This window comes from Dasypus novemcinctus, chromosome 14, assembly GCF_030445035.2.
Source record: "Dasypus novemcinctus isolate mDasNov1 chromosome 14, mDasNov1.1.hap2, whole genome shotgun sequence".
Classification (NCBI taxonomy): domain Eukaryota; kingdom Metazoa; phylum Chordata; class Mammalia; order Cingulata; family Dasypodidae; genus Dasypus; species Dasypus novemcinctus.
The window spans coordinates 6511745-6523812 of record NC_080686.1 but is presented as its reverse complement, the minus strand read 5'-3'; the positions used below and the strand labels follow the sequence as shown (position 1 = coordinate 6523812).

The 12068-nt window shown below is 39.4% G+C and overlaps 1 long non-coding RNA gene across 2 annotated transcripts in view; it reads right to left on the bottom strand.

The window, feature by feature from the left end:
- Positions 1-11868, bottom strand: part of LOC131273235 (uncharacterized) — a 30836-nt gene extending 18968 nt beyond the window's left edge. The window contains exons 1-2 of one of the 2 annotated variants that reach the window (XR_009180374.2): positions 11720-11868; positions 11089-11242 (exon numbers count right to left, since the gene is read on the bottom strand). This is a non-coding gene — a long non-coding RNA (uncharacterized lncRNA). The remainder of the gene's footprint in view (positions 1-11088; positions 11243-11719) is intronic. The other variant, XR_009180373.2, reaches the window with a different exon arrangement.
- Between the last annotated feature and the right edge of the window lie 200 nt (positions 11869-12068).

The following is a 12068-nucleotide window of genomic DNA, read 5'->3' as shown; positions in this document are numbered from 1 at the left end:
CTGGCGGCGGGGTTTCTGTTCTTTGGTTTTGTTTTTTGTTTTTTGTTGTTGTTGTTGTTCTTGTTGTTGTTCTTTTTTTTTTTTTTTCAATCCTCTCTTTCTTGTCCCCAATATTCTTCTTATACTATTTTACCTTAACAATACAATAGGTCCTACAGGAAATACCTCACATTTGCTGGGTTTCCTCACCCTCCACTGCCTCATTTCTCTGTGAATAGATTTAGCCTATCTACACTATCCCCTTTCCCCTACAACTTGATATCCTCCACCATCTGCTATCTCTCCTATATTCCATCTCCCTTTCTTTGATCCACAAAGTGTCTAACTCTTAATTTCTAATACCTTTGTTTAGTTTTCCATCTGGTATTCGTCCCTGAAACTATTACCTTTCTTTTCTCTTTCCTTCTCTCACGAAAACAATAGCCTCTTAGTACGTACCACATTCCTCCCATATTCAGTCGTCTACCTCATTATAGGTACTTTCCTACTACTATAACTCTACACAATTTACATGATCTAACCTCCATCCTCCCAGAACTCATATTGTTGCTTTGTAAACATATATCACCAATACTACTTCACACTTTTTCCTTCCTTACACAATTGACTTTCCCCAGCACTAATACTTTCCTTTAAAGTGAGCTTAACTAGCAATAAGAAATTGGAATAAGAAGAACAAAGTGACAAAGAGAAGATATAACACTTAAGCAAAAACAACAGCTAATTAATCTCCAAGACTAGACAAAGAAGCTAAGGAACTGATTAAACCCGTCAAGAAAAAATGTTGACAAGACAGCAACAAAAATCTACAAACCAAACCAGTAATCAGGAAAACATGGCTGAATCCAATCAACAAATTGAAAATCAGGAAGGGGGGCAGGAGTTCGCACAAGCAATGAAAGATCTCAGAACATTTATCACCGACAAATTTGATGAAGTAATGAAAGAGGTTAACAGAGTGAAGACAACACTTGGAGGGGAAATTGCAGACATGCACAAAAAAATAACAGATATGATGGAAATGAACACCACAATTCAAGAAATCAAAAATACACTTGCAGCGAATATCAGCAGACTAGAAGAGGCAGAGCAGAGAATTAGTGATGTGGAAGACAGTGCATTGGAAATCAAACAGATAGTAGAAGTGGTCAATAAAAAGGTAGAAAAAATCCAGATAGGACTTAGGGACCTGAATGATAACGCAAAATGCTCAAACATACGTATTATAGGCATTCCAGAAGGAGAAGAGAAGGGAAAGGGGTCAGAAGGATTGTTGCAGGAAATAATGAATGAAAACTTCCCAAATCTACTGAAAGAGACAGAAGTACATATCCAAGAAGCACAGCGCACTCCACTGGTCATAAACCCCAACAAGCCCTCCCCAAGACATATACTTGTCAAATTATCCAATGCTCAAGACAAAGAAAAAATTCTAAAAGCAGCAAGAGAAAAGAAAACCATCACATACAAGGGAAACTCCATAAGATTAAGTGCTGATTTCTCATCTGAAACGATGGAGGCAAGAAGGCAGTGGTATGATATAGTCAAAGTACTAAAGGAAAAAAATTTCCAACCAAGAATACTCTATCCAGCTAAACGAGCATTCAAAAATGATGGAGAGTTCAAAATATTCACAGATAAACAGAAACTGAAAGAGTATATCAACAAGAAACCTCCCCTTCAAGAAATTCTTAAGGGAATTCTGCAGGAAGAAAGGAAAAAACAGGACAGTCAGAGATGGAGGAGAGTGTAAAAGCAACAAGAAAGACAAAAATAGAAGGGGAAAATAAAATAATACAAACAAAATATAACAAACACAAATCCAACCAAAATATGGCTACCATAAATAACTCTCTAAACGTAATAACACTGAATGTCAACGGATTAAACTCACCTATCAAAAGATTCAGACTGGGACACTGGATAAGGAAATACGACCCATCTATATGTTGCCTACAAGAGACACATCTTAGACCCAGAGACTCATGGAGGTTGAAAGTGAATGGCTGGAAAACAATCATACAAGCAAACAACAACCAAAAAAAGGCAGGAGTAGCTATATTAATATCAGACAAAATAGACTTTAAATGCGAAACAATTGTGAGAGACAAAGAAGGATACTATATTTTAGTGAAAGGGACAATTTGTCAAGAAGATCGAACAATCACAAATATTTATGCTCCTAACAAGGGCGCCTTTAAATATGTGAGGCAAACGCTGGAAAAACTAAGTGAAAGAATAGATGCATCTACAATTATAGTGGGGGATTTTAATACACCACTATCAACTCTGGACAGAACATCTCAAAAGAGAATCACTAAAGAAACAAAACATTTGAACAGTATATTAGAAGAGCTGGATCTAATAGACATATATAGATCGCTCCACCCAAACACAGCAGGATATACATTTTTCTCAAACGCACATGGAACATTCTCCAAGATTGACCATATGCTAGGCCACAAAGAAAGGCTTAATGAATTCAGAAAGATCGAAATCATACAAAACAATATCTCTGACCACAGTGGAGTCAAGCTGGAAATTTGCAAGGGACAGAGACCCAGACTTCACACGATAATTTGGAAATTAAACAGCACACTCTTAGAAAAACAGTGGGTCAAAGAGGAAATCTCAAAAGAAATCAATGACTACCTTGAAGCAAATGATAATGATAACACAACATACCAAAATTTATGGGATGCAGCAAAAGCGGTACTGAGAGGGAAATTTATAGCCATAAATTCATATATCAATAAAGAAGAAAGAGCAGAAATTGAAGAATTAACTGCACATTTGAAGGAATTAGAAAAACAACAACAAAGTAACCCAACAGGAAGAAGAAGGAAGGAAATAACAAAGATAAGAGCAGAACTAAATGAAATAGAAAATAAGAAAGCACTTGAAAAAATAAACAAGACCAAGAGCTGGTTTTTTGAGAAGATCAACAAAATTGACAAACCTTTAGCAAGACTAACAAAGAAAAAAAGAGAAAAGATGCAAATACACAAAATAAGAAATGAGAAAGGTGATATCACCACTGTCCCCACAGAAATAAAGACTATCATAAAAGGATACTTTGAAAAACTATATTCCAACAAAAATGACAATTTAGAGGAAATGGACAAATTCCTAGAAATACATAAGCAGCCCATACTGATGAAAGAAGAAATTGATGATCTTAACAAACCAATCACAAGCAAAGAGATAGAATCAGTCATTAAAAATCTCCCAACTAAGAAGAGCCCAGGGCCAGACGGCTTCACAGGTGAATTCTACAAAACATTCCGGAAAGAACTAACACCAATCCTGTTGAAACTATTCCAAAAAATCGAAACAGAAGGATCACTGCCTAATTCCTTCTATGATGCCAACATTACCCTAGTACCAAAGCCAAACAAAGACACCACAAGAAAGGAAAATTACAGACCAATTTCTCTAATGAACCTAGACGCAAAAATACTTAACAAAATACTTGCTAATCGTATTCAACAACACATTAAATGAATTATACACCATGACCAAGTGGGATTTATCCCAGGTATGCAAGGATGGTTCAACATAAGAAAATCAATCAATGTAATACACCATATAAACAGATTGAGAGAAAAAAACCACATGATTATATCTATAGATGCAGAAAAGGCATTTGACAAAATACAGCACCCCTTCCTGATAAAAACACTCCAAAAGATCGGAATACAAGGAATCTTATTGTCTTGGAAGTACTGGCTCGAGCACTGAGACAAGAACCAGATATAAAAGGCATTCAAATTGGAAGGGAAGAAGTCAAAATTTCATTATTTGCAGATGACATGATCCTATACATAGAAAACCCTGAGAGATCTACAACAAAGCTCCTAGAACTCATAAATGAGTTTAGCAAAGTCGCAGGTTATAAGATCAATGCGCAAAAATCAGTAGCATTTCTATACACCAATAATGAGCAAGATCAGGAGGAAATCAAGAAACAAATACCATTCACAATAGTAAATTAAAAATTCAAATACTTAGGAATAAATTTAACTAAACAGGTAAAAAACTTATACATTGAGAACTATACAAGATTGTTCAAGGAAATCAAAGAAGACCTAAATAAATGGAAGAATATTCCCTGTTCATGGATAGGAAGACTGAATATTATTAAGATGTCTATCCTACCAAAACTGATCTACACATTCAATGCAATCCCAATAAAAATCAACACAGCCTTCTTTAAGGAACTAGAAAAACTAACTATGAAATTTATTTGGAATAAAAAGAGGCCCCGAATAGCCAAAGACATATTGAAAAAGAAAAACAAAATACGAGGAATCACACTTCCTGACTTCAAAACATACTACAAAGCTACAGTAGTGAAAACAGCATGGTACTGGCATAAGGAGAGACACACAGACCAATGGAATCGAATTGAAAGTTCAGATATAGAACCTCATGTATATAGCCATATAATATTCGATAAAGCCACCAAACCCTCTCAACTGGGAGAGAATGGCCTATTCAACAAATGGTGCCTGGAGAACTGGATAGCCATATGTAGAAGAATGAAAGAGGATTACCATCTCACACCTTATACAAAGATCAACTCAAGATGGATCAAAGACCTAAATATAAGAGCCAAGACCATAAAGACCTTAGAAAGCAGTGTAGGGAAACATCTATAGGACCTTGTAATAGGAAATGGCTTCATGAATATCACACCAAAAGCACGAGCAGCAAAAGAACAAATAGATAAATGGGACTACCTCAAAATTAAAGCCTTCTGCACCTCAAAGGAGTTTGTCAAGAAAGTAAAAAGGGAACCCACACAATGGGAGAAAATATTTGGCAACCATATATCTGATAAGAGAATTATAACTTGCATATATAAAGAACTCATAGATCTCGAAAACAAAAAGATAAACAACCCATTTAAAAAATGGGAAAATATTTAAACAGACACTTCTCCAAAGAAGAAATACAAATGGCTAAAAAGCACATGAAAAAATGCTCCAAATCCCTAGCTATCAGGGAAATGCAAATCAAAACTACAATGAGATACCATCTTACTCCCATAAGATTGGCAGCCATGAAAAAAACAGTAGAATACAAATGCTGGAGAGGATGTGAAGAAAGGGGAACACTCATCAATTTCTGGTGGGAATGCAGAAGGATCCAACCATTCTGGAGGACAGTATGGCGGTTTCTCAAAAAACTAGCCATAGATTTGCCATATGACCCAGCAATACCACTGCTGGGTATATACCCATCAGATCTGAAAACAAGGACACAAACCGATATATGTACACCAATGTTCATAGCAGCATTGTTCACTATCGCCAAAAGTTGGAATCAATCCAAAAGTCCATCAACAGATGAGTGGATCAATAAAATGTGGTATAGACACACAATGGAATACTACTCAGCTGTAAGAACCAATACACTACAATCGCACGTGATAACATGGATGAACCTTGAGAATCTTATGTTGAGTGAAGCAACCCAGGCATTGAAGGACAAATACTATATGACCTCAATGATATGAAATAAGTTAACTGCCTCAGAGAGCTAGAGTCTGGAAAAGTGGCTTACTGGAAATCGGGGGGTGGAGGAAGGATGTGAGTTAATGTCTGTAGGGGTGGAATCTGTGATGAGCTGGGGGTAAGTATGAGCACAAAGAAGGGACAAAATGGGGGCAAGGGGTTACCTTCGGGTGGGGTTTTCTGGGTTTGAGGGTGGCTGGGGATGGGAAGAGGGGTAATATGGTCCAAGAAATAGGTGGGAGGGAGGGGCAACATACAAACATGGGAGAGTGCCGGAAGTTCGTTGAGAACTAAATGTTGAGTAAAACGTATCAAAGTATAAGTAGGAGGGTTACTTGGTTAGGACACGCAGGGGGTATGGTCTGATGCGGGACGGACTCTGGAGGGAATAGCTGAAGGCTCATTTTGCCAAGGTGGGTTCTACCATTGGGTGGGGTGGACCCATATCCTGGGGAAGAGTAATGCCGTCGAATAGAGAGAACTGTATCTCTCGTGAGAAAGGACGGCTCCCAGGGCATTAGATTGGCAGGCGTTGTGGGCCCTAAGGGGAGGGGAAAATGGACGTGCAATGGATGGAACAAAGGTAAATAAGGGGGCAAAAGAGGAGTTATGTGAGAGTACACGAGGATGAATATAAAACAGCTAATATTACACCAAAAACATATAGGGGACGACAGACTAATAATGAAAACCATAAGACAAAACATAGGATAACTAAAAAATTTAGAAAACTGTACAACCTAAAGTATGGACCACATAGTAAGCACAAATGTTACCTTGTTTGAAAACTATAGTTTCGGAATCTGCACATCAGTTTCAGGAAATATGATATGAATAAGTTAAAAGATTATTGCTGTGGAAGGGAAAAGGTTTTATGGTGGATCTGGGGAAATACTGTATATTGTATATATGAATTTTGGTGATCTAAGACTCTTCTGAAGCTGACATTATGTTGGGATTCACTTTAAGGGAAGTTTTGGATCACAGAGTGGTTCAACAATGGCAGCGGAGGAATACTGATATGGGATGTTATTGACAGGATATATATGGTTGACAGGGAGTTATACAGGGCATATGCCCAGGGTATATGGTAATGTCTATATATACTCATAGTGGAAACAATTAAAAACAACAGCTGAGGGGGTACTGGGCTCCTGGCCGGGGGGTCACTGTTGTGGGCCCTGGGAGAGCAGCGGCAATCCTCCAGGTGCAACGGCAAGAACCAGGAAGGAAGGAGGGCCCAACAGTGGGCTCTTGATACTAATGGCTACACTTTTGAGCCTATGCACCTGCAATAAGAACAAGGCCTAGAGTAGCATTGTGCCTGGGGGTTTCCTCCTGACAGCCTTCATGTTACTCAAATGTGGCCACTCTCACAGCCAAACTCAGCATGTAGATGTGATGCATTCCCCCCAGCATGGGACACGACACCCGGGGATGAGCCTCCCTGGCACCGAGGGATCACTACCACATACCAGCTGAAGAAGCAACTAGAAAATGACTTTGAATTAAAGATTCAATGCGGAACAGCAGAATATACCTGTCTACATATAATAACATGACTTCGGGAAGTGGTTTGACCTAATGTAAGGGGGAAATGGAAAGGAGAAATGAGATTATAAGGCTGTGAGTCTCTAAAAAAAGTCTGGAGGTTGTCAGAAGGAATACCCCTATGTACAACTGAACAGAGTCTAAGAGACAGATAAGGTAGATACAACCCCAGGTATTGGTTCTTTTGAGGGATAAAGAGACCCACGGGTTCTATGGTCATGGCAGAAGGGGTTCACTGCCATGACAGATGGCCCTTCTTTGGAGCTGGTGTTTCTGCGTGATGGAAATGGACTCAGAGGGGATCTCTTTTCACAAGACTTGCATGCTACTTTATTGGAATTGTAGTTGGTGCTGGGTTTAAGATATATGTAGGGGATTTGAATCTCTGGACTGATAATATGACACCCAGGCCCAGAGCCTCAACAGACTTCAGCTCCTACACTTTGATTTATTGGACTTACTCCACTCAGCTAACATGGAGTTGAAGAAGGTCAACCACCACAACATGGAGCCTAGAGTGTCTACAACTAGAAGCGGGAAGAGTGCATCCAGTACCCATGTGGAATCTAAGCCCTCACTTGACATAGATGTGCAATGGACACAACCAATCCAATGTCCACAGAGAAAATGTGGAATGGGTGTGGGAACGGTAGCCATGGGGGCTGCTGGATGTGGGGAAAGGGAGGAAGAGATGAGATGTGGAGGCGTTTTCGGGACGTGGAGTTGTCCTGGATAGTGCTTCACGGACAATTACGGGACACTGTAGATCCCCCCAGGGCCCACTGGATGGAACGTGAGAGAGTCTGGGCTATGATGTGGACCATTGACTATGGGGTGCAGTGATGCTCAGAGATGAACTTACCAGGTGCAATGGATGTATCACGATGATGGGAGAGAGTGTTGCTGTGGGGGGAGTGGGGGGCGGGGGCGGTGGGGTTGAATGGGACCTCATATATTTTTTTTAATGTAATTAAAAATAATAATAATAAAAAAAATAAAAAAGAAAAAAGAAAAAAAAGAAAAAAAAGAAATAAATAAAATTAAAGGTGTAAACTCTTTAAAGGTAAAACAAAATTAATAGATGGATCTGGAGCCTGACTAAAAATCTGTGTGTCAGTGGCCTCAGGATAACTGCAGGGGGGCCCCACCCCAAGATTCTGCTGTCCAGAATGAAAACTTCTAAACTTCTAAAAACAGGATCCTAGAAGCTACACTGAAAATTGATAAATAAAGTAATCAATCAAAACAACAAACAACCATCTACCTCATAGCTTCAACAACAGTTATGCCAAAGCTTAGCAAGATAAGCTTTGGCATAAAAAAGGAAAATAATGTGGGCTATGGGTTGAAGGCTCTTTGTCTCTTTCAAGGTAACCTACACTGTCTATCTTGACTTGTGAGTGTGGGACGGTAAGAAGCTGCAGTCCTCCCCTTGGTAACCATGGCAACAACTCCAGTCCCAGGAGGCCATTTAGCAATGCAAACTCTATATACATATCAGTCAGTCCAGGGAAACTCTGATGGGGGTAATGCTGAAACTTAAGAAAACTTAGACTTGGCCTCAAATGGAAAATATGTTATAGCCTGTGTATACATTCAAAATCATCTAATTTTGTATCCAAGTGTGCATAATCTCTGAAGATCCAGTTAAGTGATAAAAGCTTTAAAAGTTCAAAAAGGATGTAAAACTAAATGTGTATTCAAAGTTGCATCCAGATGGAATGTGGGCAAGATGCTGATTCAAGCTCACCTGAAATGTAGGCAATATGTTAATTCAAGTAGATACAACCCCAGGTATTGGTTCTCCTGAAGGCTACAGAGACCCACAGGTTCTATGGTCATGGCAGATGGAGTTCAGTGCCATCTCAGTTGGCCCTACTTTGGAGTTTGTATTTCTGTGTGATGGAGCTGGACTTAGATGTGATCTTTGTCCACAAGTTTCTCCTTTTACTTTTACTGGAACTGTAGTTGGTGCTGGAGTTTAATATATACCCAGGGGACCTGAATCTCTGAACTGACCATGTGATAGCCAGAACCTGAGCCCCAACAGACTTTCAACTCCTACACTCTGGTTTATTGGACTTACCCCTCTCATCTAACATGGAGGTGAAGAAGGTCAACCACCACACCAGGGAGCCAAGACTGCCTGCAACTGAAAGCAGGAGAATTGCATCCAGCATACATGTGGAATCCAAGCCCCCTCTTGATATAGATGTGGAGTGGACACAACCATTCTAAGTTTCACAGGATGGAGGAATAGGGTATGGATTAGAGTGGATTTACTGATAATCTATTCATGAACTATTGTGATTAGTAATCGAAGAAAATGTGTCATTGGAGTGGAGAAAGTGGCCATTGTGGCTGCTGGGGGTAGGGAGTGGGAGGAAGAGATGAGAGGTTGGGGCATTTTGGGGACTTGGAGTTGTCCTGGGTAGTGCTGCAGGGACAGTTACCAGACATTGTATGTCCTCCCATGGCCCACTGGGTGGAATGTGGGCAAGTGTGAGCTATGATGTGGACTATTGACCATGAGGTGCAGCGGTGCTCAGAGATGTATTCACCAAATGCAATGAATGTCTCCTGATGATGGAGGAGATGGATGTTATGGGGGGAGGAGTGGGGTGAGGGGGATGAGGGTATATGGGGACCTCATATTTTTTGAATGTAATATTAAAAAAATAAATGGAGACAAAAAATAAGTTTTAAAAAACCTATTAAACTTAAGTAACAAAGAATGTAGTTTTCTCTGATAAAAGCACCATTTGACTCCCTACCCTGTAAAAAAGGAACTTAAAAATCTTGTTGGAGGCTCAGGTTTAAAACAGAAAGCTCCCAAGTCCAGCCAGTATCAATAAGCCATTTTTCCTTCTCAAAATCATTCTTGAGTCCTGGCCTTTCTATATGCAAATAATTGAACCTCTCTTAGATTCTACAACAATTTGACCCATAATTCTTACTCCTTTTGTATAGCTGTTTTCAAGCCCTCTGTTATTTCACAATTTAGATTTTGCTGCTTTTAAGATCTCTTCTGGAACCTATGTTGCCTGTTACATACAAGCTTGTTCTTGGAAACACTTTTATTAATAATGAACAACCAGAGGATAACTTGAGCAGCATAAATGCATTAAGCTCTTATTTAGTAGTTCAGACAAACAATACACATTTTTTGGATTACTACTTTTTAAGACTACACTGAGACTTGAAGTTCAGGAGTAAGCTACCAACACTGAATTTTTTTTAACACCTTGATTTATTCATTTGGTTAAAGAGGCCCAATTAGAATCAGCATGGAAACAAAACACATCACCAATGTTGCCATGTTTTCCTCTTCTTCCAGAGGTTTAATTCTGTTAGCCCCCCACTAGCCCACAGCCACATTATCATTTAGGCAGCAAGGGGTTTGCACAGTTGCTGCCAGAATATTTTCCTTATCATAGTCAACACTTTAACAGAGAGTTTTCTCACAAGCATGATTTCACTAGCAAGGGCCTTATTTAGCACTTTTGCCTATACAGGACATTATATTTGTGAGTTAGCCTTTCCTTGCACAAGTGGCTCAACATGATTTCCCTCCATTCTTATCTGCAAGATGCCCTGTTGTAAAGCTGACAACTTTGGCTGAGCATCTCCAGGCATAAGAGGGGGAGGAGATGTTAGCAGGGGGAAAGTAACTTTCTAAAGTCAGTTAATGAAGGAGTTGAAGGCAAAACAACTTTATATTTAGTGTCAAAACAGATTTAGTAATAATCTCTAAGTGGGCCAAATAGTAACAGGGAGCAAAACATCTTGTACATGTAAAATTTTTAATTTTTTCCTACTCTTTCCTAATCTCCTAATTCTAAACTTCCTATTCTGGGTACTATGAACAATATTTTTCTGTAATCTCTAAGGATCCTAAAATACAACACTCATTGGCCTCAGCTCCTCCTCTCTTGAGGAGTTGTTTGAGGAGACAGACATAACTGTCTCCATTTCCCATCATTACCCTGCTAGAATACTTGAGAGTGTCCTTACTCACCAAGGACTTGGAAGGCCTTCTAAAACACTTGGGGCTTTGCACTGTGATAACACCTTTTAGCTTGAAATTCTTCTTCCCTTCGGGTCCCCATTCAGGCACCAGTTGCTGAGACCAGCTCAGCAATAGATCTGCACAAAGGGAAGGCAACACAGAACTGAAGAAATAAAAGGACAGAAAGAAAAACATGAGAGGAAACAAAGATGGGACCAGGGGGCTTTACAGTTTTTTAAACTGAGAGCCTCAACCCTACTTTCCCCATCATATTTATTTGAAAGCTTAATGAGCAGCTGTGGGCTACAGGAAGCAACTTGTAACATCTTCTACAATAGCAGGAAGCAACTTACAACATCTATAATAAAGAAATATACAATAACAGGAAGCAACAAATAGGTAAGCCAGTTTCCCACAACACCATCCCCAGAACCTCTGATGACCACAGTCTTTATATCAATCGTAAACATTCCACAATTACTAGACTAATAGTAGGCATACATTAGTCTGTAGTTGCAATCCCCCTTATGTTTGTTCATTCCTCCACATTGAGGATTTTAGAATTGTCAGGACCACACTGCATTCATTTGAGAGGGTGCTTAGATACCATCGGGAAGATGAATTGACCTGTCTTACTTACAGTTGTAGAACTTTGTTTTGGATGATGGGCATTGTCTATCATTATCCTTTTGTTAGTTGTTCTGGGTTGATCTGATGAACTGGAGATTAGGTGTTGCAACTCCGCTGAGATTCAGGGCTCAGCTGGCATGTGAACAGCTGGAAGATTTAATTCTCTGGAACATACATTTAATGGGTATAGTGCTAATTATAGGTTCAAATAAAAGGGAAAGAAGAGCCATTTGTAGAAAAATTTAAAATGATTCTAATTCTAATACATTGGGGAGATAGGTTATCATATACTCCAAGGTATATTCCAAGGTGCCATTTCCTGTGGTTGTCTGCCCTGCCTATAGTGTCTCTATGTCTCT